The 25,795-nt window shown below is 35.6% G+C and overlaps 1 protein-coding gene across 3 annotated transcripts in view; it reads left to right on the top strand.

Moving 5' to 3' along the window:
• Positions 1 to 24,122, top strand: part of FAM126A (family with sequence similarity 126 member A) — a 125,316-nt gene extending 101,194 nt beyond the window's left edge. For 2 of the 3 annotated variants that reach the window (XR_005369537.1, XR_005369538.1), the window contains exon 14: positions 23,992 to 24,049. The gene's annotated coding sequence lies outside the window, so the exon portion shown is untranslated. Of the gene's footprint in view, positions 1 to 23,991 lie in introns of all 3 variants that reach the window. The other variant, XR_005369539.1, reaches the window with a different exon arrangement.
• Positions 24,123 to 25,795: the final 1,673 nt, after the last annotated feature.

The following is a 25,795-nucleotide window of genomic DNA, read 5'->3' as shown; positions in this document are numbered from 1 at the left end:
AAAGCAAAACGAAGTATGAAAACTTACAATAGGAGAGTACACTGCTTTGATGTGCTTAGCAGTATCTCAGAACTAGAAAATTAGATATTAGAGGTTTGGGATCTGAGCTCAGATGGTTTAAGTAGGTCTGTCAAGAGAGGAAACTTCTCAGATTTGACAAAGTTAATGAAATTAACTTTGGATTGGTGGACACAGTAAGCAAGGGACTTGAAAAATCTTGATAAACTATTGTTTGATAAACCAGCTGTTTGCCCAGGTAAGCAAATTATTGTCTCCATCCTATCAGAATTTCTTTATGCAAACAAAAAATTAGGGACAGTTTCTGTTTGGTTTTTTGTTTGCTTTGTTTACAATCCTATCTGTCCTAGGCAAAGATTTTCTGGAATAAACAACTAAATCATGTTGACACAAGTGAGCTCAAGTTTTATCTAAGTCATATTGATACTAATGATTTCAGGTCTGTTTCTCTCTTCCTATTCAAAGATTGTAAGTCAATATTATAAATACAGCATATTGATAATGTCTCTTAGTGACTTCTTCTGGTTCTACTAAAAAACTCAAAGATTTCTTCTAAAGCTTCTTGACTCCTATAACATTCTTGGTTCCTACTTGGTAAGTGCTCTAACATAATCCTCATTGCAATGTATTGTGATTATCTTTCCATACTCTCTTCCACACTGGACTATTGCCCTGTGTGTTAATTTAGTATATCTACTACATAATAGTAAATAAAGATTTGTTTTGCTAAATAGAATGTGAATTCAATCCAGGAAATGCATGACAAATAGGAGATCTGTGTTGCTCCTCTTCTTCAAGAGAATTCTGGGAAACTCCTTTGATTCTCCAACATACATCCACACAGAGATAAAGGTGAAAGTTTAAAACCTGACTACTTTGGTTCTTTACAGTGTATCTGCATAAAGGTTTTTTGAGAGGCAGATTACAATATATAATTTTTCAATATTTAAAGTAATGAATAGCCTGAAGATTTTTCTGGGTTAGCATTTGAAATTTATTTGTTTCTTCTATTCTTTTCTTTGTATCTATGCTATTCAGGAAGTAAAGTAGGAAAGACTTAACCTCAATACTGTAAATCCTCACTTCTTGTTTCATTTGCTTCCTTTTATGGAAGCTACAAATATATTTAACTTTTGTATCCCAGGTCCATTACTGCCTAATGAAGGTTTGTAGCACATTTATCTTAAAACTTTTACTCTTTTTATTTAGCTGAGATGCTTTTCCTTCTATCCTGCCCCCGCCCTCATGCTATAATTTTTACTAACATTTCTTCTCCAAATCTTTTAAAATATAACCCTGAGAAACAACATGTCACCACTTCCTCTTCTGTTTCAATTCTACTCTAGTGTAGAATCTTGTTTCCATATCCAATTACATCCATCAAGTTGAATTTAATGAGGCTGGATGTCTGAAAGAAGGAGAAAACAAATGAGCAAGCAAGCAAACCCATGAACTATATTTATAGTAGGAAGAATACTATATTTCCCAGTTAACTGAGGAGGAAAAAACTGAGCCTGATTATACAAGCAGTACTGCAGAGTATGCTGGTATTAGCTAGAAGTAGACAGTAGTACTACAACCCCACTCAGTGATGGTATGGAGAACAGTAAGGAAAGAAACTCAAGAAGTCACTAGAGAAATAAATCTAAGTAGTACTTCTTGTCTGCTTTGCACAGAAGGTGAGATTTCTAGGACTCCACCATCTTATGACATAGTTGATGAAGGACATGAAGTAGTAAGATAGGAACATGAATGATAAAATTTGGGAACTAAATGTATGGTTGAACTTCTCAAAATTGTCTCAGATTATAAGAATAATTGTTTTCCACATAAATACTGAACAAAGGCCCTATTGTGAAGGAGATACTAAATAATCAGATGGTCAAGTTGATTCTGAAGATGTTGGCAGATCTTTTTTGATATCCCAATCCTTGTTCAACCAGCTTATGAACAAAGTGGCTATCCTGGAAAGATTGGGGCTTTACATGGACTTCAACAATATTGCCCTCCTTTCGTCAGGACTACCCTAATTACTGTGACTGCTAAGAGCCCAGTCTGCAGGCAGGAGGGACCAATCCTTAGGTGTCATTCCTTAAGGTGAACAAATAGTTGGTTAGTGCCAGGTTGATGCTCTTTTCTCCAAAGAAGCAGCTGTTCTTCTTCCTCATAGACTGGACAATGTGAATCTGGATTTAGATTAGCCTTCCCTATATGCTGTGCTTCTGTGTGCAATGCTAAACACCCTATTTATCATGATTTTCCTCAAAATGTTGCATCTAAGGAGCTTATTTTATAGTGTAAGAAATAAGGTAGAGGAGGAGTTCTATCTCCAGTAATGGCAAACTATGTAGTTAACATCAAAATTTCCATGGACAACTAGGTAATCTGAAAACCATCTTTTTAAAATATAAAAATCTCAAAAGCAATCCCAGCTTAGGGCCCTTCTTACCTGGAGTTGTTGGCTGATTCCAGAAGAAGTACTTAAGGGGATAAACAGTGTTTTTTACTATCTCTGGCAAGATAGGAAGATAAAACTTGGATACTAGTGCCTGCCAAGTCATGGCAGAGAGCCTGGGTTCCCATGGTTGGGTACCAGACCCCATAAAGATCCACCAGAGAAGTAAAAGTTACTTGAAAGTACATTTACCACCTCCTCTACACACATACACAAGGACTTATCATCCCTTGTTCCTGAAACTAGATTAAAGTAATCCTATAGGTGCTCAATAATAAACAAATGAATACTCTATGGTGGAAAAAAAACTTCATCATTCTACAATTTTTCAAATTAAATGTCCAGCAGAGAAGAAAAAGTAACCAGACACTTGTACAGCACACCACCACTCAATGATAACAACTAGTGACATAGATAATATTATTTAAAACCAGTGTTTTAAGCCATCAAAGAACTTTTAGGCAAAGAGGACTTTTATAAGCCAAAATCCCAGAGAGAAGGTGTGCAGAAAAGAATTAACACAGCAGGCCTGAGGCACTATCCTTAGAAAGCCCTGCTTATAATGGTGGACTTTGGCTGGCATCTGGAAACTTGGATTATGAGAATTTTCCTACCATTCCTTAACTGATAAGATAGCTTACTATGTATAAACTATTTATACAAACAGCATAGTTTATGCTGAACACCTACTTTCCTTCTGGGAGTCTGTAATTATGATACATGTTAGGCAGAAGGTGCTTATGACCAGCTTCCAATACAAACCTTGGGCAATCAATCTAATCAGTGTCTGTGGCAGACAACATTTCACATATGTTGTCACAATTCAATATTGGAGAAATGAATCACATCCCGTGTGTGATTCCACAGGTAAAGGATTCTTAGAAGTTGATGCCTGGCTTCCTCTGGATTTCACTCCATGCACATTTTCCCTGCTGCTGATTTTGCTTTGTATTGCTTTGCTATAATAAACCATACTCATGAGTATGCTGAGGCCTGTGAGTCCTCCGGAATCATTGAATTTGTGAGTTGTCCTGGAGATTTGCAACACAGTAATCAGAGAAGTGAGCAAACATACTGCAGCTATTTCTTCCTTTATGGAATTATCAGCTTTTGACACAAATCTGAGTAGAAAGGCCAAGAAGAAAGTTACTGCTAAGAATCAGAGAGGCAAACAAACTATGGCAACTGTGCCAACCAGCATTTGGGAGACTAAGATCTCAATAAAGCAGGAAGGTTCAAGGAAATGAATCTGACGCTCTGCTGATTTTCCCCTTGAGTATTTGCCTGAATTCTTGGATTGTTCAGAGCAGGAGTTTAAAAAACAAAAAGGGAGAAACTTGAAACCCAAAGCAAAGATATTTTTTAAATGTATACTGCATTATGGTGATTATAATCACATCCCGTGTGTGATTCCACAGGTAAAGGATTCTTAGAAGTTGATGCCTGGCTTCCTCTGGATTTCACTCCATGCACATTTTCCCTGCTGCTGATTTTGCTTTGTATTGCTTTGCTATAATAAACCATACTCATGAGTATGCTGAGGCCTGTGAGTCCTCCGGAATCATTGAATTTGTGAGTTGTCCTGGAGATTTGCAACACAGTAATCAGAGAAGTGAGCAAACATACTGCAGCTATTTCTTCCTTTATGGAATTATCAGCTTTTGACACAAATCTGAGTAGAAAGGCCAAGAAGAAAGTTACTGCTAAGAATCAGAGAGGCAAACAAACTATGGCAACTGTGCCAACCAGCATTTGGGAGACTAAGATCTCAATAAAGCAGGAAGGTTCAAGGAAATGAATCTGACGCTCTGCTGATTTTCCCCTTGAGTATTTGCCTGAATTCTTGGATTGTTCAGAGCAGGAGTTTAAAAAACAAAAAGGGAGAAACTTGAAACCCAAAGCAAAGATATTTTTTAAATGTATACTGCATTATGGTATTGAAGAGGCAAAAACTGTATTTCAGGAATTTTAGAACCTATCAAGAGAAGCTCTAGAACATATTCCAGAATCTCATTTAAGAACTCTGAGAGTTACACCTTAAGCACAGGAGAGAATCCGAGTAAATTAAACCTTATAAAATTGCAACCCTAGTTTCACATCCACTGAATTATAGATTGGATTAATGTGATCTGCCTACACTATTTTCCTAGCAGGGCATATGGTGATCCCTTTCTGTAGGAAGGTAACATCCAGAGATTGTACAGTGTATTATGTACAATACCAAGTATTAAGTAAAAATTATGGAGAATACCAAAGAGCAGAACCACAAGGAAAAACAGGCAATAAAACTGGATCCACAGATGGCCTGCTTATGAGGCTTATCAAAGATGGACTTAAAAATAGCTTTGATTAATGAGTCAAGATGGAGAATTTCATGAGAACCAGAATCTGTTTTTTAAAAATCAATTTAAAATTCTACAACTAAAAAATACAAAGTCTAAAATTAAGACCTCAATATATATGCTTAAGCAGATTGGAGAATGTATTAACCCATTCTAAACAAAAGAGGGAGATTGTTAGACTTGATTAAAAAAAATCAACTATATGGTGACTACAGGAGATATGCTTTAGATTCAAAGACAGAGGTTCAAAATAAAATAATCCAAAAAGATTTACAATGCAAATAGAAACCATAAGAAAGCCAAAATGGTTATGCTAATATCAAACCATTAGATATTAAGATAACAAAATGTTATGAGAGATAAAGAAGTCATTTTATATTGGTAAAAGTATCAATGTGTCACAAAGTTATAACAATTTTAAACATATGCACTAAAAACAAAACCCCAGAATACATGAAGTAAAAACTGTCAGAATTAAAGGGAGAAATAGACAATTCAGTAATAGTGGTGCCTTCAATACCATATTTCTTTTTTTCTTATTTCAAGTATAAGTAACATACTGTGTTATGTTAGTTTCAGACGTATTCAATAGTACACTTTCAATAATGGATATAATGACGAGGCTGATGATCAACAAGAATTTGCCCTAGTAATTCAAGGTTGGTGTATTAATTTCCTAGAGCTGCTGTGACAAATTACCAAAAATTGTGGCTTAAAACAACAGAAATTTGATTTCCAGAGGATCCTAAGCTACCTTGTCTCACAGACAGAACTAGATAACAATCACATCAGTGTAAGTAGCCCAGAAAATGCCCTGAAGACTGACAGAACAAATTTCACAACTCAATGTAGAGAAGAAGCCGCATTGAAGAGGATAGGAGGATTAGAGATGCGGTAGAGAGCTAAATGGACAGGCTGCTGAGAGGGGAGAGAAACAGACCTGAGAGGTCAAATGGGGAAGATGAATCCTTGTAACATTTGGCTTTGAAAACCAGAGGGACCAAGTTTTGTTGAGTTTTTACAACCAGCAGCCTGGAACTTTAAAAATCAGTGAGTTCTGTCCTGGGAGTGCCTGGAAGGCAATAGCATACAGTCCCTGTCCTTAAACAGAAAGCAAAACAGCCTGTGGAGAAAGAGCATAGAAACAGGAGTTTGAAAAATATGCCTGGGGGCATATGAGAGGGTATTAGTTACTCATGTCAGAGTGTCCCAGAAGGACAGAGATCTCTGGGTGACTCCTCCAGAAATAAAGGGGACTCTCTGTGCATAACTGGTAGAGGATTTAATGTAATAATCTTAAAGATACTCACTGGTTTGAGAAAAGAGTGGAAGACATCAGTGAGACCTTTAACAAAGAGATAAAAAAAGAACCAATCAGAGATGAAGAGCATAATAATTGAAATAAAAAATACACTAGAAGAAATAAGTAGTAAACTTGAGGAAACAGAAGAATGAACCAGTGATCTGGAGGACAGAGTCATGGAAAGTAATCAGGTTGAGCAGGTGAGAGAAAGAAAATTATGCAAAATGACAATAGAGTTGGGGAACTCTGTGACTCCATCAAGTGTAATAACATTCACACTATAGGGATCCCAGAAGAAGAAGAGAGAGAAAAAAGGGCAATTTATTTGAAGAAATAATAGCTGAAAACTTGCCAAATCTGGGGAAAAAAACAAATTCAGATCCAGGATGCACAGAGAGTCCCTAACAAAATCAACCCAAGGAGGTCCACACTAAGAGACATAGTAATTTAAATGTCAAAAGAGTGGGATGAAGAGAGAATTTTAAAAGCAGCAAGAGAAAAGAAGACCTTTATATTCAAGGGAAACCTCATAAGGCTATCAGTGAACTTTTCAGCAGAAACTTTGCAGGTCAGAAGGGAGTGGATGATATATTCAAAGATATATATGAAGAAAAAGAATCTGCAGCCAAGAATACTCTATCCAGCATGGCTATCATTCAGAATAGGAGAGATAAACAATTTTGCAGACAAAATTTAAAGGAATTTATGACCACTAAACCAGCCCTACAAAAAATGTTAATGGGAACTCTGAGTGGAAAGGAAAGACCACAAGTAAAAATAAAAGTAGAAAGCACAAAATCAGTAAGAATAAATCTATCTGTAAAAATCAGTCAAGGAACTCACAAAATAAAAAAGATGTAAAGCATGACACATGGACACAAGAGAAGTAAAGAATGGGTTCCAACTTAAGCAACCATCAACTTAATATAGACTGCTATATGCAGAAGATGTTATATACAAGCCTACCAAAACCAACAATAGATACGCAAAAAATAAAGCAAAAGGAATCCAAGACCCACAAAGCACAAATAAAAATATCAACAAATACACACTTATCAATAATTGCTTTGAGTGTAAATGGACTAAATGCTCCAATCAAAAGACATAGGGTAATGGAATGGACTTTTAAAAAAGATATATGCTACTTACAAGAGACTAGTTTCAGGCATAAAGACACATGCAGATTGAAAGTGAAGGGATGGAGAAACATTTATTATGCAAATGGTTGTGAAAAGAACACCAGGATAGGAATACTTATATCAGACAAACTAGACTTTAAAATAAAGACTGTAACATGAGACAAGAAGGACACCATATAATAACAAAGGGAACAAAGCAACAAGAAGGCATAACAATTATAAATATTTATGTACCTAACATGAAGGCACCCAAATACATAAAACAGCTTATAAAACACATAAAGGAAATAATCAATAGTAATACAATAATAGTAGGGGACTTTAATACCCCACTTACACCAAATGGACAGACCATGTAAATAGAAAATCAACAAGGAAACAATGACTTTGAATGACACACTGGATGAGATGTATTCAACAAAAATAGTCCAGACGTTACATCCTAAAACAGAAGAATAAACATTATTTCCAACTGCACACAAAACAGTCTCCAGAATAGATCATTTATTAGGTCACAAAACAAGTCTTAAGAAATTCAAAAAGATTGAAATCATACCATGCATCTTTTCTGACCCCACAACACTATGAACTTGAAATCTACTACAAGAGACAACATAAAAAGAGCACAAACACATGGAAGTTAAATAACATGCTACTAAACAATCAATGGATCAACCAAGAAAATAAGTTAAGAAACAAACGGAGACAAATGAAAATGAAAACACAACATTCCAAAATCTTTGGGATGTAGCAAAAGTAATTCTAACAGGAAGTTTACAGCAATACAGGCCTACCTCAAGAAGCAAGAAATTTTTCAAAAAACCTAACTTTACACCTAAAGGAACTAGATAAAGAACAACAAACAAAATCCAAAACCAGCAGAAGGAAGGAAATAAAGATGAGAGCAGAAATAAATGATTTGGAAACTTAAAAAATAATAATAAAACAGATCAGTGAAACCAGGAGTTTGTTCTTTGAAAGATCAACAAAATTGATAAACTTCTAGCCAGACTCATAAAAGAGAGAGAACTCAAACAAAGTCACAAATGAAAGAGGAGAAATAATCAATACCACAGAGATACAAAGAATTATAAGAGAATATTATGAAAATTATATGCCAACAATTTGGACAACCTAGAGGAAATGGATAAATTCCTGTAAATGTATAAACTATCAAAACTGAAGCAGGAAGAAATAGAAAATTTGAACAGACTGACTATTAGCAATAAAATTAAATCAGTAATCAAAAAACTTCCGACAAACAAAAGTCCAGGACCAGATGGCTTCACAGGGGAATTCTACCAAATATTTTAAAAAGAGTTAATATCCATCCTTAAACTTTTCCAAAAAATAGAACAGGTAGGAAAACTTCTAGATTCATTCTATGAGGCCAGCATTAACCCTGATACTTAAACCAGATAAAGACACCACAGAGAGAAAAAGAGAACTACAAGCCAATATCCCTGATGAACATAGATGCAAAAATCCCCAACAAAATATTAGCAAACCAAATCCAACAATAAATTTTAAAAAATCACTCACCACAATCAAATAGCATTTATTCCTGGGTTGCAAGAGTGGTTCAATCTTCACAAATTGACATGATATGTCACATTAATAAGAGAAAGGATAAAAACCATATGATCACTTTCAATGTAGAAAAAGCATTTGACAAAGTACAACATCCATTCATGATAAAAATCTTCAATAAAGTAGGTTTACAGGAACAAATCTGAATATAGTAAAGGCCTTGTATGGAAAACTCACAGTGAACATCCTACTCAATGGGGAAAAACTGAGATCTTTTCCCCTAAGGTCAGGAACAAGACAAGGAAGTCCCCCTCTCACCACTTATCTTCAACAGAGAATTGGAAGTCCTGCCATAGGAATCAGACAACAAAAAGAAATAAAAGTCATCCAAAGGTAAGGAAGAAGTAAAACTTCACTATTTGTGGGTGACATGAGTCTAATATAGAAAACCCCAAAGACTCCACCAAAACTACTAGAACTGATCAATTAATTCAGTAAGGTTGCAGGATGCAAAATCAATGTACAGAAATCTGTTGCATTTCCATACACTAATAATGAAATAGCAGAGAAATTAAGAAAACAGTCCTATTTACAATTGCGGCAAAAATAATAAAGTACCTAGAAATAAACTAAAGAGGTGAAAGATCTGTACCCTGAAAACTATAAAACTCTGATGAAAGAAATTGAACATAAAGAAATGGAAAGGTATTCCATGCTCATAGATCAGAAGAACAAACACTGTTAAAATATCCATACTACCCCAAGCAATCTATAGATTTAATGCAATCCCTTTTATAATACCAACAGCCTTTTCCACAGAACTAAAACAAATATTCCAAAAATTTGTAAGGAACTACAAAAGACCCTGAATAAGCAAAATGATCTTTAAAAACGAAAAAGTTGGAAATATCACAATTTCAGAGTTCAAGTTTTATTACAAAGCTATTGTAATCAAAACAGTATGACAGTGGCACAAAAATAGACACACAGATCACTGGAACAGAATAGAAAGCCCAGAAATAAACCCATGTTTATATGGTCAATCAATCATAGACAAAGGAGGCAAGAACTGCATATGCCAGATTGTATCTCTGCACTTATCCCACTTGGAGTTTATTGAGTTTCTTGGATATGTAAGTGAACATTTTTAGTACATTTTAGTATTTAGTACATTTTTAGCCATTATTTCTTCAAAATTTTTTCTGCTTCACTCTTCTTTCTCTCTTTCTGGTACTCTTATTACTTGGAAGTGTCCTTAAAGGTGTCTCATATTTTTTCTGAGATTCTTAATTTTTTCATTCTATTTTTCTGTTTTCTGATTGTATAATCTCTATGAATCTACTGATTTTTTTTTTTTTTGCCAATTCAAATCTATCACTGAGTTTCTTTAATGACTCTTCATCTCAGTTATTCTGCTTTTCAATTCCAAAATTTCCACTTGGTTCTTATTTATAATTTCTATTTATTGATATTCTGTATTTGATGGGACATTGTCATCATAAGTTCTTTTAATTTCTTTATGCATCATTACCTTGAATTCTCTGAGTATATTTATAAGGAATACTTTGAAATCTTTGTTTGTTAATCTGACGTCTGGTCTTTCTCACAGGCAGTTTCTTTAAAAAACTTCCCGTGTATTGCCCGTACTTTCCTGTTTCTTTGCATGTCTCAATATTTTTTTTGAAAATTGAACATTTTAGGTAATGTTTTGTGGCTATGGATTCTGATTTCCCTCTCCTCCCTCTGGGGCTTGTTTTTGTTGTTGTTTATGGGTAACATTGGTGGTGGTGATGGTGTGTATATGGCTAGATTATTTTAGTAAGGTCTGTTTTCTCTCACTGTGTGGTATCAGTCTTTGAGGCGCACTGCCTTTGGCATGCACACAGTCCCTCTGGAAGTCAGGGGCCTGAAGCTTCCACTATTAACCACATTGTTGGACTATCCAGTGTGATTCAAGGTCCATGGGTAAACAAAGACCCTCTTATTAAGCAGGTCATTTTAAGGGCTTAGAGATCACCTCCCAGGACTTCAGGGAAAAATGCAGACCTCTCTTTGGGTAAGGTTAATTCTTTACCACTCCAAGCATGTAGATTCTATGCTGGTGGGAATGCAGGATGTATTTGAGGGTGGGAAGGTTGCTAGTGGCAGGTTAGAGAATTACTGATGTGGTGACAAATGGAGAGGGAGTAAATGCCATTAACACAAGACATAGATTAAAGACATGCATTGAATTACCCAGCATACCCTCAACATAGTGCCAGGAAGACCACAATAGAGATATAATAAAACCAAAATAATAAGCAAAAGAAAAGCTAAGTTATGTCTGTGTGCTAGAATATTGGAGTATATGTTTTATAACAGTGCTGTACCAGAATATCTAACCAAGGAAAGCTACTTAAATTGAGCATAAATGGAACTTAGAGCAAAAAGTTACAGCAATGGTCATTAAAGCTTTCATTATTTAATAAAATCTAACTAAATCCTCCAAAAGAAATTTGTCAAATAGACCTTTGTGCTATTCCACTGTACAGTAGTATGCCTTACTCATTTCCCCATTTTTCATCTAAAGCTATTTCTAAGTTTTAAATTATTAAAAACAAAATTTTAGACTCAGGGATACCTGGGTGGCTCAGCGGTTGAGTGTCTGCCTTTGACTCAAGGCATGATCCTAGGGTCGGGACCGAGTCCTGGATCAGGCTCCTTGGTGGGAGCCTGCTTCTCCCTCTGTCTGTGTCTCTGCCTCTCTCTCTGTGTCTATCATGAATAAATAAAATCTTAAAAACATTTCTTTTAGACTCAAAAATTGGGGGCAAAAAAGATTTTAAAACTCTTTTAAGTCCAACTTTTATTTTAAAGGTAGCATTCAAACTGCCCGTGTAAGAATCTTTTGGGCAGATTTTCCATCCTCATCCACAGAGAATCTGGTTCAGCAGATGAGAGGGGTTGGGAGTGGAGCATGGGAATCTGCATTTTCATAAGCATGTCACTCTGGATCTACCTATGTGTCCTTCAAAATGTTTTGCACACACAATTACTTCCTCATGATGATTTGTTTAAATAAGCCCCAGGAAAGCATTTGCTTCAATGAAGTATCTGACACCTAGAAAGCCCTCAAAAATGTTTTTCAGATAGTTAACTCTCCTAACAGATCCCCTAGATTCAAGGATTTAGACGGAAGGGCTAAGAGCTTCTGTATTGAGGTCACCTAGACAGACCTAAGTAATGAGCCAGCCTTAGCCAGTCTCTGTCTGGATGTCACCAGGTGGTGATACTTTTTTTGTCGTTACTTTTTTACCTTTGTTTCATAATAAAAATTTATTTTTACAAACCCAGTCATGTCTTACCTAAACTGAATAAGGAGAAGAGGGAAGTTTCCTCACCTCTCCTAGATACACTTGTTCTTTGATGGGAGCTTAGACCAGACTTGGCCAGGTGATTGATTTGCAGACTAAATGTAAGAACCATTGCTTTAGACCAACGCATCATATATAGTTAAACAAAACCAAGAATTAAATGACTTGTTCAGGGTTATAGCAATACTTTGAACATACTGGTTCAAATTATTACCTATATAGTCCCCTAAATGGAATTACCATCTTAAAGACATTAGTTCTTTCATGGCTTATTGCTAGGTAGATTTTCTGAATGATTAAAAAAATTCTTTTAAATTGTATTTCTACAAATTATGCATGACATCTAGGCATTAGCAACTATACATTTTTCCCCTACCCTCCAACCCCACTTCCATCAACCAGTGCTCCCCACCTTAGGCTTTGGTTCACTTTTAATTTTTTAAAAAGATTTATTTATTTATTTCAGTGAGAGAGAGAGAGAGAGAAAGAGAGAGCAGTGGGGGTATAGAGAGGGGAGAGGGAGAAAGAAACTCAAGCAGACTCCATGCTGAGTGTGGAGCCCAACCTGGGGCTGCATCTCACCACCCTGAGATCAGACCTGGGCCAAAACTAAGGGTCAGGCACTTAACCAACTGTACCACCCAGGTGCCTCTAATCTACTTTTAATTTTTTTAAAAGATTTTATTTATTTATTCTGGAGATGCAGAGACATAGGCAGGGGGAGAAGCAGGCTCCCTGCCAAGAGCCCAATGCAGGACTTGATCCTAGGACCCTAGGATCATGACCCAAGCCAGAGGCAGATGCTCAATCACTGAGCCACCCAGGGGTCCCTTACTTTTGATTTTTAATAGATGTGCAATTATACCCTAGAATGTCCATTTCCTTAATAAAGAAGCACAGCAAGACTGTGCATTTTTTATTTTGGTAAGTTGATGTCTGCAAGTTTGTATGTGTAAATGGTTTGTCCATATTGACTGTAAATCAGGAAGAATGAGATACTAATCTTATATATTTGAAATTGCCGTTCAATAATTTGGATAGTAAACTTTTATCAATAGTTTATTACACATTTCTCTTCTTTGACTTTGCTTTAATATTGTATACTTTACAAAGTTTTATATTTTATGTATAAATCTGAAAATGGCCCCCATTTTATCATGTACTGGCCTTCTATAGCTGAGATAAATACACCAGTCCATTCCACCCCCCCCCATATTTAAAAATAATGAGCACTGGGTAATATATAAGACTGCTGAATCACTACTGAACACTACTTCTGAAACTAATAATACATTCTTTGTTAATTAATCGAATTTAAATTTTAGAAATTTATTTTTTTAAACTTTTTTTTTAAAGATTTTATTTATTTATTCATAAGACACACACACACACACACACACACACACACACACACACACACAGAGGCAGAGATACAGGCAGAGGGAGAAGCAGGCTCCATGCAGGGAGCCCGATGCGGAACTAGTTCCCTGTCTCCAGGATCAGGCCCTGGACTCAAGGCGGCACCAAACCGCTGAGCCACCAGGGCTGCCCAAATTTTAGAAATTTAAAAAATAAAAATACATTCAATGTTTAATGCTAGCCTATTTGGAATTCTTTTTAAATTTTGATGTATTAAAAAATCTCTTATCCCTCTTCTTGAATTATTTCTGCCCTACACTGCCTCTTTGTTTACAGTGGTATGTGAATTTTCTCCTCTTTACTAAGGAGTCAGTGGAGATGAAAACAGTTGAATCGAATCACTGACTACCAGTGTTATTCTGGAAAAAAAGGATGCCAGCATTAAGATTATAATGATAATATTGTTATTACTACTACTATGATTATTAATCATCATCATCATTATCAAATAATAATGGAACTACATGATAGATTTGTTTACTATTTTCTCCAGATAAATTTCACTATTAATTTTTCAAGAGAGTGGGCTGGAGAGTATAACTGGTATTTAATTTAACCTAATTTAGTAAACATGTTAATATTTTACTTAGCTTTCTTAGACAGGAACAAGTCATATGTCTTCATAAATTTATCTTTTCCCCCTCTATTAGAGTTTTGTATTTTCCTGTAAATAAATCCATTCTATTAGTGAAATTGTTAATCAGAATAAAGAAGATCTCCATAACTAATATATTTCATTTTTATTAAAAAACATGTAGAAATTAAACATATTTGATATCCTATGTGAAAAGCCAGAATACATAATGCCATGTAAAAATATATCTGCATTTGGGAAAAGATTAGAAAGATTTATATGAAATAAAGACTTAGAATATTATGGTAATTTTTTTCTTTTTGGCAAATTTCCTTTAATGATATTATTAAATTCTTATGAGAAGAAATTAAACATGATGACTTTTATGAAATATTTTCTTTTACAATATGACTTATACCCTTTTCCTCTTGAAAACATGAAGAAGCCTGCTCTGTTTCACTTTGCATTCCAGAAATAAGCACTATGAGGCTCCAAAGACAAATTCTTTTTCAATTTCAATTACTAAGTTTTCTTTAGGATTTGGAACTTTTACATTACCTATTTTTATTGCTCTTACCATGTTATTTATTTCCTTGCTTTTATTTTATCAGTTTTAATATTGTATTTATAGTATTCTGGTAGCTGTCTATTCCTAAGTAGTAATAAAAATCTTGTTAGGGTATAAGAAAATTATATTCTCCTAATTTTTCTTCTAAAATTTATAATAAAAATTTCAAATATTAGAAATACTGATTCCTTGAATCAACAATTATTTATGTTCACATTATATATATTGTACATATAAATTATATTTCTCCTGTTTTAACTCACTTTTGTATTTGCTGTCTCTTAGTTTGTTCTTCAACAAATAGTTATTAATGCAGCAGTTAATTCTACTGACTGGCATTTTCTTTTTCTCTTCTCATTGCTTGTGTTAATGGGTTCTTTTATTAAATTTTTTTGGTAGAATCAATGATTGGTGTTATTAATTTTAGTTTTTCTTCTCCTCAGAATATGTTTATTCTTATTCTTATTACTTCTCCTTTCCTACTTTCTCTTGGCTTGCTATTTAGTTTGTTTTATTTCTCAAACTAAAGTACAAACCCAGTTGATATTTCTCTTTTTATTTCTTAGTACTAGAAACCTCTAGAACAATACAATATTCCATAATGTTCTGCTTTTGTAATATACCATAAATTTTGACTTAGTGCATTTGCATATTGTGTTACTTTGTAATTTAGCCAAGCATTAGGAAAACATATAGAAATATATTTCTATTTGGGCACTTTTTAAAAAAAAGATTTTATGTTTGAGTAACCTCTACACCCCATGTGGAGCTCAAACTCACAACCCGGAGATTAAGAGTTACTTGCTCGACTGAGCAACCCAGGTATCCCTTCTATCTGGACTTTTTTTTTTTTTTTTTAGATTTTTTAAAAAAGATTTTATTCATTTATTCATGAGAGACACACAAATAGAGAGAGGCAGAGAACACAGGCAGAGGGAGAAGCAGGCTCCATGCAGGGAGCCCGACATGGGACTCATCCCGGGTCTCCAGGATCAGGCCCTGGGCTGAAGGCGGCGCTAAACTGCTGAGCCACCTGGGCTGCCCTATCTGGACACTTTTAAATTCTAATGTTGTTGTAGATCATTTTGTTGTGATCTGAGTATGTGGTTTGCTGAATTTCTGCCTTTGTGCATTTCCTAGTTATGTCATTGTTCCCCAAAATGTGGTTACTTTTTGTGAAAAACCCACAATAACTAAAAGAAAATGTTTTCTCGCCTTATCATTGTTTTTTTTAAATGAACTGGGTTATTACTACATAATGTATCATTTTATTCAACTTTTAATTTTTAAGAAAACATTTGTCTATGTGTGTATTTTGTCATATTCTTTCTGATAATCAAATATTGAGGTTTTAAAGTATGTTTTTTTTTTTTTTTAAAGATTTTATTTATTTATTCATGATAGTCACACAGAGAGAGACAGAGAGGCAGAGACACAGGCAGAGGGAGAAGCAGGCTCCATGCACCGGGAGCCCGATGTGGGATTCGATCCCGGGTCTCCAGGATCACGCCCCGGGCCAAAGGCAGGCGCCAAACCGCTGCGCCACCCAGGGATCCCTTTAAAGTATGTTTTAATTTTTATTTCTTTTTGCATTTCAGGCACTGTCTAGATTATATTTTTGTGGCTATATTGTTTGGGATATATAATATCAATGTTAGATTTTCTCTTTTTATTTTATTTTTCAAGTTTTTATCTAATTCCAGTTACTTAACATAGACTGTAATATTGTTTCAGGCGTAAAATTTGGTGATTTTCACATATAACACCCCGTGCTCATCACAGGTGCACTCCTTAATGCCCACCACCCATTTAACCCAATCCCCTCACCACTTCCCCTCCAGCACCCCTCAGTTTGTTTTCTATAGTAATAAAGACTCTGTTTCTTGGTTTGCCTCTCTTTTCCATTCCCTCTCTTTTAAATATACCTTATACAATCATATAGGGATCTTGTTTACTTCATAATGCTTTTGGTAAGATCTCTGCTCTATTCACTATCATGATAGTAATCCCTACTTTTCTTGTATCAAAAAATTCAATTTTCTTCATTTTCAATTTAAGCCATCCTAATTTTTAGTTCCTCTGTGTATTTGTGTTTTTAAGATGCCTTTTAAACGCATCAGATTTATTGGATTTCTTTTTAATCCAGATATTTATCTTTTTTAAATTGAAGTAAAGTTGACATACAATGTTATATTAGTTACAGGGGTACAACATAATGATTCAACAATTCTACACATTATGCTCTGCTCACCATAAGTGTAACTACCATCTATCACCATATAATGTTATTAAAATACTATTGACTATATTCCCTATATTGTACCTTCTCTCTGTATGACTTATTCTATTACGAGAAGCCTGGATCTCCCACTCCCCTTCACCCATTTCGCTCATCCCTTCACCCCTCTTCCCTCTGGCAACCATCACTTTGTTTTCTGTATTTATAGGTCTATTTCTGCTGTTTGCTCTACACATAAGTAAAATCATGTAGTATTTATCTTCTTTGTTTGACTTATTTCACTTAGCATGATACCCTCTAGGTCCATCCATGTTGTTCCAAACGGCAAGATCTTAGTCTTTTTATAGCTAAGTAATATTCCATTGTGTGTGTATATATATATATATATATATATATATATATATATATATATATAACATATTTTTTTAAGATTTATTTATTTATACATGAGAGGCACACAGAGAGAAGCAGAGACATAAGCAGAAGGAGAAGCAGGCTCCCTCTGGGGAGCACAATGTGGGACTTGATCCTGGATCCCGGGATTACGCCCGGAGCCAAAGGCAGGCGCTCAACCGCTGAGCCACCCAGGTGTCGCTATATACAACATCTTTATCCATCTTTTTTTTTTGTTTTGTTTTGACAGAGAGAGAGAGAACAGAGGGGAAGGGCAGAAGAAGGAAAGAGAATCATAAGAAGACTCCCCATTGAGCACAGAGCCCAATGGGGGGCTCCATCTCATGAATCTGAGATCATGACCTGAGCTGAAACCAAGATTAGAGTGCTTAACTGACTATGCCACCCAGGTGCCCCAATCCATTCATCTGTTGATGGATGCTTGGGTTGCTTCATATTGGCTATTATAAATGATGCTGCAATAAACATAGGGATGTGAGATACTTATCCTTTTTTAAAAGGAAGCTTAGTCAAATCATATTTCTTCTTTTAATCAATTCCATTGCATTCACATTATTTTATTTCTATATAAGCTTAAATATTGTTACTACACCTTTTTTTTCCCCCTTAAAAAAAAAAAAAACTAAACAAGTTTTTTTGTACCTCTTTAAAATGTATCCCTCCCAGGGTGCCTGGCTGGCTCAGTGGGTACAGCATGGGACTCTTGATCTCAGGGTTGTGAGTTTAGGTATAGAAATTATTTAAAAATTAAAGAAAATCAAGTGTTTATCTCTCCCTCTAATTCCATCAGGAGGCAGTCACTGATCTGCTTTCTGTCAGTAAAGATTAGTTTCCATTTTCTAGAATTATAAATGGAATCATAAAGTACATACTTGTTCTTTTATTCAGTATAATTGTCTTGGGATTCACCCATGTTATGGTGGGAATGAATAGTTTATCCTTTTTTTGTAGTTAAGATAGCTAAATAGTGGTCCAGTGGATGGATATATCACAATTTGTTTAGCTATTCACCTGTTGATGGACATTTGAGTTGTTTGCAGTTTTTGTATATTACAAATAAAGCAGATATGAATATTTGAATGCAAGTGTTTATGTGGACATATGTTTTCCTTTCTCTTGGGTATATGCACAGGAGTGTGTCTTAGTCTGTTTGGGCTGCTTTAACAAAATACCACAGACTGGGTGGTTAATAAACAATAGAAAATTATTTCTCACAGTCCTGGTAGCTGGAAGTCTGAGATCAGGATACCAGCATAGTTAGATGAGGGATTCTTCAGGGTTGGAGACTTCTCATTGTGTCTTCATATGGTGGAAGGGTCTGGGGAGCCCTATAGCATCTCTTTTACAAGAACACTACTACTATGCATAAGAGCTTCACCTTTATGACCTAACCACATTTCAAAGGCCCCACCTCCTAACACTATCACATCAGGCATTAAGATTTCAACATATGTGGCAAATTGAACACCAATAAAAAATAAATTTATTATTAAAAAAAAAGATTTCAACATATGAATGGGGTAGGGGGGTACAGGGGAGATATGCTAACATTTAGAGCACAGCTGAGAGGTATTGTTGGGTTGTATGGTAACTCTATGATTAACCTTTTGAGAAATCACCAAACTGTTTTCTACATGGCTACACCATTTTATACACGCTCCAGTAGTTTATGAGAGTTGCTAGTACTTCACCTTCTTACCAACACTTGTTATAGCCTGCTTTTTGTTGTTGTTATTGCCTGTTTTTAAAAAAACTCTAGCCATCCTAGTTTATGTGAAGTGGTATCTTACTATGGTTTTGATTTACGGTTCCCTAATGACTAATGATATTGAGCATCTTTTTATGTGCTTAATGGCCATTGATATATCTTCTTTGGTTGTTGAAGTACAATTTATTTTATTCCCTTTACGATCCATATTTTAGTATTTATATCTAAGAAATATTGTTTATCCTGAGATAAAAAAAAGATTTTTTTCCTTTGTTTTCATCTAGGAGTTTTATAGATTTAGGTTTTATGTTTATATTCTGTGATACAGTTTCACCTAATTTTATATGTGATTTGAAGAAAGAATTCATGTTTATTTTTCTCCATATAGCTATACAATTACTCCAGGTACCATTTGTTGAAAAGATTTTCCTTTTTCCATTGAATTACTTTGGTACTTAAAGAAAATCTGCCAACCTAATGGTTCTATTTCTAGACTGTATTCTCTTCCATTAGTCTATTTACTATACCTTTGCCAATAGCAAAGTGTCTTGATACAGAGTTTCTCACCTCAGAACTACTAAAATTTTGGCTCCAATAATTCTTTGTGGAAGAGCTAAAAGTTGTCCTGTGCATTGTAGGATGCTTAACAACATTTATGACCTTTATCCAGTGTTCTGCACCCACTGTAGACAGCAGATAGATAATCATGTTCTTTTATTCATTCTGCCAATCTTTGTCCTCTAATTGGCATATTACAGCATTTGCATTTAATGTAATTATTGATATGTTAAGGCTTAAGCCTGCCATTCTATTTGTTTTCTATCAGTTTCCTCTGTTTTTGTTTGTTTTCTTTTCTTTTTTTTTCTTAGTCTGGGTCTCTTAAACATTGTTTTAGAATACACTGTATTTCTTAAAAATTCTGTTTTCTTTCAAAACCTATTTGTATCTTTTTGTTTAGAGTATGCCTTTTGTAGGGAGCATATAATTGAGTCTTGCTTTTAAAAAAAAAAGTTATTTATTTATTTATTTGAGGGACAGAGAGCACAGAGGGAGAGGGAGAGGGAGGAGCAGGCTCTCCGCTGAGCAGAGAGCCCAAAGTGGGGTTCCATCCCAGGACTCTGAGATCATGACCTGATCCAAAGGCAGGTACCCAACCAACTGAGCTACCCAGGCACTCCAAATCTTGCTTTCTTATTCACTCTCACAATCTTTTCCCTTTACATGATGTGTTTAGATCATAAACCTAGTGTAATTATTGATATGGTTAGATTTATTTCTATCATTTAATAATTCATCTTTTGTAACCCTTGTTTCTTATTCTTCTGTTCCTACACTCTAACTTTTTAAAAAGTTTTTTTAGTATTCCATTTTAATTTATCTGCTGATATTTAGGCTCTTCCCCTTTATGTTATTGCTATTTTTAGTGATTGCTCTTGGCATTGCAATATACATCTCTAATTAGGCTTTGTTTTTTTAATACAGTGGGTCAAAAGCTATTCTGGAAGCTCACCTAACAGATGTCTATTTATATCTCATTGACTAAAACTGGCTCTCATCTCTACTTTCATAGCAATCATTGTCCACAGGTAGCAACTGCGTTACACAAATTAAGATTCACATTATGGAAATGGTATAGAAATCCATCTACATTGAAATAGAGGAGTCTCTGCCTGCTACCTGAATAAATTGGTGTTTGTTAGCAGAGAAAGGGAAGTGAATATAGGATAAACAGTCAGTGTCTACCATAGTGATTAATCTTATATAATATACCTAGTTTGCCAAACTTTTAATCTCAGTACACTGAAAAACAGTTCTTTTTTTGTTATTAATAATTTATTTTACTAAGGAAATCTATCCCTTTCAAAGTAGTATGCAAACTCTAACTTTTAATATCTGTTGCCACTATACCTCCTATTCCCATTTTGTTGTTTATTTGGGTTAGGAGTGCCCTTTAAGGACAAAGTTTGTACAAAGCTCCTCTATAGTAGATAATAATCACAATCTATTAATGAATGAATGAGTAATGAATGAATGTATAGAAGTAGATGTTTTCTGACTATAAAAATAAAATTTGATAAAAGATCAGTTCAAACTTACCCTAGCGGATCAGAATTTCCTCCAATGAGATTATTTTGCCATAAAGGAGACAATCATGATTAAAACAAAACAGGGAAAAAAAAAAACAAACCTTAATTGACCATTGGGTTGTTTCCTTTCCCATTTTTATTTTTTTTAATTATTAAAAAAAATTTTTTTTATTGGTGTTCAATTTACCAACATACAGAATAACCCCCAGTACCCGTCACCCAATCACTCCCACCCCCTGCCCTCCTCCCCTTCTACCACCCCTAGTTCGTTTCCCATTTTTAAAAGAGAGTAGGTGTCATAAACAATGTTGCTTGTGACTTTGTTTTTAAAAGGTCACATAGCCTTTTTAGTGTCTTTTATTTCATATGTTTTAGTACAATAGACATACCTGAGAAAATAAGCTTAGTTGGGGTGGGGGAAGAATTGGCATTTGCAAAGTTTAATTAAATATAAAATGCTTGACTTGTAAAAACTGGGCCTGTGGTTTTGAAAACACATTTCCTACTTTCTTCTCTAATGGGAACTTGCAGCTCTTTTTTAATGATGATTGAATTATAAATTCTCTAGGGCAGAGACTGTATTTTCTATCTCATTAACAACTTGTGTGTGTATAGAGATAGGTTGTTCAGCCTCATGATGATTTATAATTTAATAAATGCATACATGGGCATTATTATCTTATTGAATTTCCTTAACCTTCCAAGGAAGTAGTCAAGGAAAATTCTCCCACTTTATGGATAGGGAAGCTGAGTCTTAACAATGAATGAAAAATTTAAATCCACATGACTTGTATTGTTGTAGTTGAGACTAAGATCTGCTTCTCAACCCAATGCTCTTTCCTCTACACCAGCATCCTCAGGCTTCTCTTCCCCCATTGCAAACTTCCCTGGAATTGGGCTGCTACAATTTGCATGGAGACTCTCCTGCCACCTAAGTGTTTCCCAGAGCAACAGCATGGGCAGTTTGGGTAGGAAATCATTTATTGTGTAGGGCTTTCCTATTTAGCTTTGCTGGACCTCACCCACTAAGTGCCAGCACAGTCCCTCTGTTGTTGTGACATCCAGAAATTGCCCCCTCATTATCAGATGCTCCATGGAAAACAATACTGTCCAGAACTCTCCACCAGTCTGCTTATCTGCTACCATAAATGGCAGGACTGGCAACCACAATGAATAAAAATAGCCTTGACAAAGCGTTTTGAACTTTGACCAAACACATATACCCTCCTGTATGCAGAGCTGCTCTAGGACACAGGACGACATGTTTAGAGGGGATAAAAAGAATATTTGAAATCCTTCATGCAAAGGATGTGCCAAAGATTAGAAAATTAGCTACCAGTTGGGGTAGGGGAATCACCCCAAAATAATCCTGATGATAACAACAATAATGCTAACGTTGAGTTGTTGCTATATATTGATGCTATGGTGAGTCACTTACATGTATTATCCGATGTCATTCTCCCATGCAGGTGTTGCTACCATTGTCCTTGTGTTATAGATTAGTGAGCTACCATCATCCCTTGCTGTAGCCATTACTATAACCTTTCTGGTCTTTCTGCTTTCATAGTTATTCCCATGTAGTCCATTCTCCACAAAATCCATCGGAGCCATTTTACATAACATGAAATCAGGCCATGTCACTCTTCTGCTAAAACTCTCCAACTATGTCCTGATACTGAATAAAATCTAAAGGTCCACAGTGGCTCATGGGCACATATATGCCCTGCCCACACCCCCTCACTGCTCCCCCCAACTCCTGCTCTGCCACACGGACCTCACTCCAGCCACACTAGCTCTTTGCCCTTCTCCAAAGCTTTGTTCCTGTCTGCAGTTGTTCTCTCCCCAAGATATGATGCCCTTTCTTACTGCTTTTGACTCTGACCTAATCTCATACCCAACAGAGCCCGTTTCTGATGGCTTTCTCTAAAATTGCCCCCCTTCTTCACTCTTTTCCCATCATCCTGCTTTACTTGTCTTAACAGCTCTTGGTGCCACTTGACATTCCATTAACTGCTTCTTTATCCATGCGCTCACTATTTCTCCTTTCATTAGAATGGGAGCTTAGTAAGAGGGTGCTTTGTCTTGCTCTCCCTTTAGAAAAGTATTTGGCATATAGTAACTCAATATTTGTTGAATACATGTGGCTTAGAGAGCTCAAGTCGCTTGCCAGATAGAGCTAATAAAGGGTAGATTTGCACTGTGAACTTCCAAAATGTCAGAGAAGACTCCTCTTTGGGAACGAAAAAACTACAGATGGTAGAGAAGCTCAGAATGGGAGATGGGAACAGAACAAGGTCTTTCTCCTCTCTGCCAGGGAATGTTCAAAGGAAGTTGTTTTTTTATTTTTTTAAGTATGCAATAACCAAATAGAATTGTACAAAAGGTAAAACGAAGGTGCAGATACTTTCAGAGGCTTCAAGTCAGGAGTCTGCAGGTAAACTGAAACTAAAGCCCATTTCTCTTCCTGGGCTGTGCATTTTGTTAGATAGCCATATGCTTTAGCCTTGGTGCTTAATTGTTATATGAAAGAAATCCATACAGCTGGGAGCTGTGTGCCCTTAAAGCAGTTCTGGAGGGATCATTTTGAACAAGTAAATTCTAGCTTAGTTCAAAAATAACCAAACCAGAATTGCAGTCTGCCCATTAGTTTTTGCTTTGTTCTGTTGCTTTAGAGTTATATTTAATTTATGAACTTTTCTCTTCCAGTTCTTGGCATCATATCTTTTTGTCCCTTTCTCCTTCTATAATATAATTCCCAGGAAGCCTGGGTAGCTTTATGTTGAATAGTTAAATAATTTTTTTTAACTTTACAAATTTTTAAATGGTTTATCTTTTTGGCTAGGGGGAAGCAAGGGAAGTCGACAGAATAGAGCCTCAAGTGATGATGTGGACTCAGTTTCTTGCTGGAATTTGCAAAGCCGATTTAAATATGATCTTAGTTGTCAGAAGATTGCTTTTAAGATGTAGAAATCCAAGAAGACAGCCTCTGAGAATACAAATTTTGAAGAACTTGGAACCTTTTTCATTTCAAATACAATATTAACCACAGAGCTCATCTAGCTGGATATCACAGAGTGTGCAACATAAGGAAATCAAAATAATAAAAACAGCCTCTCTACCGTGCCGGTGTTCAGTGCTATCTTTGCCCTATGCCATCTCCTGCATGTTACTGTTTCCAGAAATAGCAGTGTGTGCAAGAGATCTAAAGGGTGGAATATGAAATCATGATGACTAGTAAGACGCAATGAATGGATTCCTCAGCAGCAGCAATATGAGGACTTGAAATTTGGAAATGATGCTTCCAGGGTTGTTTGTCTCACTGTCGAGGCAAAGCAAAGTTTATGTGAGGGGAAAAAAGAAAGTAATAAGAATGCCTGAAAGTCACATAGTGTTTAAGACAGAAAGGCATAGCAGTTCATAGGGAGGGTTAAAGGCATAAGGAAAGCCTTTGACCTGAGGTGGCCCACACATCTGTGGGATTCAGGGGTCTGGGCTTCCAGAGGGATGACTTGGTGGGCTTCAGCACTTAGTGGGACTGTTTGCAGAGCTCTTACATTTCTGTAATTCCCCCCCCACACACACACCTCTGGAGATGTCTTGGCAAGGTATCATTTACATATAAATGCCTCAAATAGAACTAAATTTTAACAGAGGCTGGTAGTGTGGAAATGGTTGCAAATGAATAAAAATGAGGAAGTAGTCACATTAGACCATTTATTTACTTTCACATATTCATCTTTCCATCACACCTAAAATGCCCTTCTTAGTGACAGTGGAAATGAATTATAATTCTAAAGAAATTATTAAGTGTACACATGCACTCATACAACATAAATGTGCATTTTTAACTATCTAAAATGAAATTTATTTTCAATAATAAATAGTTTCACTTGCGAGGGAAATATCAAGATCAAGCCAGTTAGAACTTTTTCTGACATGATATTAACATGAATAGAATGGTTTATCAGAAAAGGAGTGCATGTTGTACTTGTGAAATATTTTTGGGAATTTCAGTTTAACACAGACATAGTGGTTTTATTCATTGCTTTTCAAAGTCCTGAGTATTTTTTGCCAAAGTGTCCACATAATCCATTAAAAAATATATTTTATTGAGAGAGAGAGACAGAAAAAGAGAGTGCATGAGTGCCAGTGGAAGGAGGGGCAGCAGGAGAAGGAGAAAGAGAATCTCAAGCAGACCCCCTCTGAGCTCAGAGCCTGATGTGGGGCTTGATCTCATGACCTGAGATCATGACTTGAGCTGAAATCAAGAGTCTGATGCTTAGCTGACTGAGCCACCCAGGTGCCCCCATATAATCGTGTTTTAATTTGCTGATAACTAAACTTGTTTTCAGTTTACATAAAAGATAATTTATAGCTTGCAGTCCATGCTCTCTTGGTGAACTATAGGCATCTAACAATTTCAGTCCCTGGTTTTAGTCCTCAAGTTTTGAGGATGAAAAGAGACATCAGGAAAACTTAAAGAATAATGAATTACCATTATTTGCAGGGCAAGTGGGAAGATTTGAGGTGCTTCACGACCAGAAAACTTCAACTCCCTTTCACCTGTTAGTGTTTGAAATATATGATTAAAGACAAAATTTTAAAAAACAGTGTTGCCTCCAGGGACCCTCTTATACAATGGGACT

Source organism: Canis lupus, chromosome 14 (genome assembly GCF_011100685.1).
Source record: "Canis lupus familiaris isolate Mischka breed German Shepherd chromosome 14, alternate assembly UU_Cfam_GSD_1.0, whole genome shotgun sequence".
Taxonomy (NCBI): Eukaryota; Metazoa; Chordata; class Mammalia; order Carnivora; family Canidae; genus Canis; species Canis lupus.
This window is presented reverse-complemented; position numbering and strand designations above follow the sequence as displayed.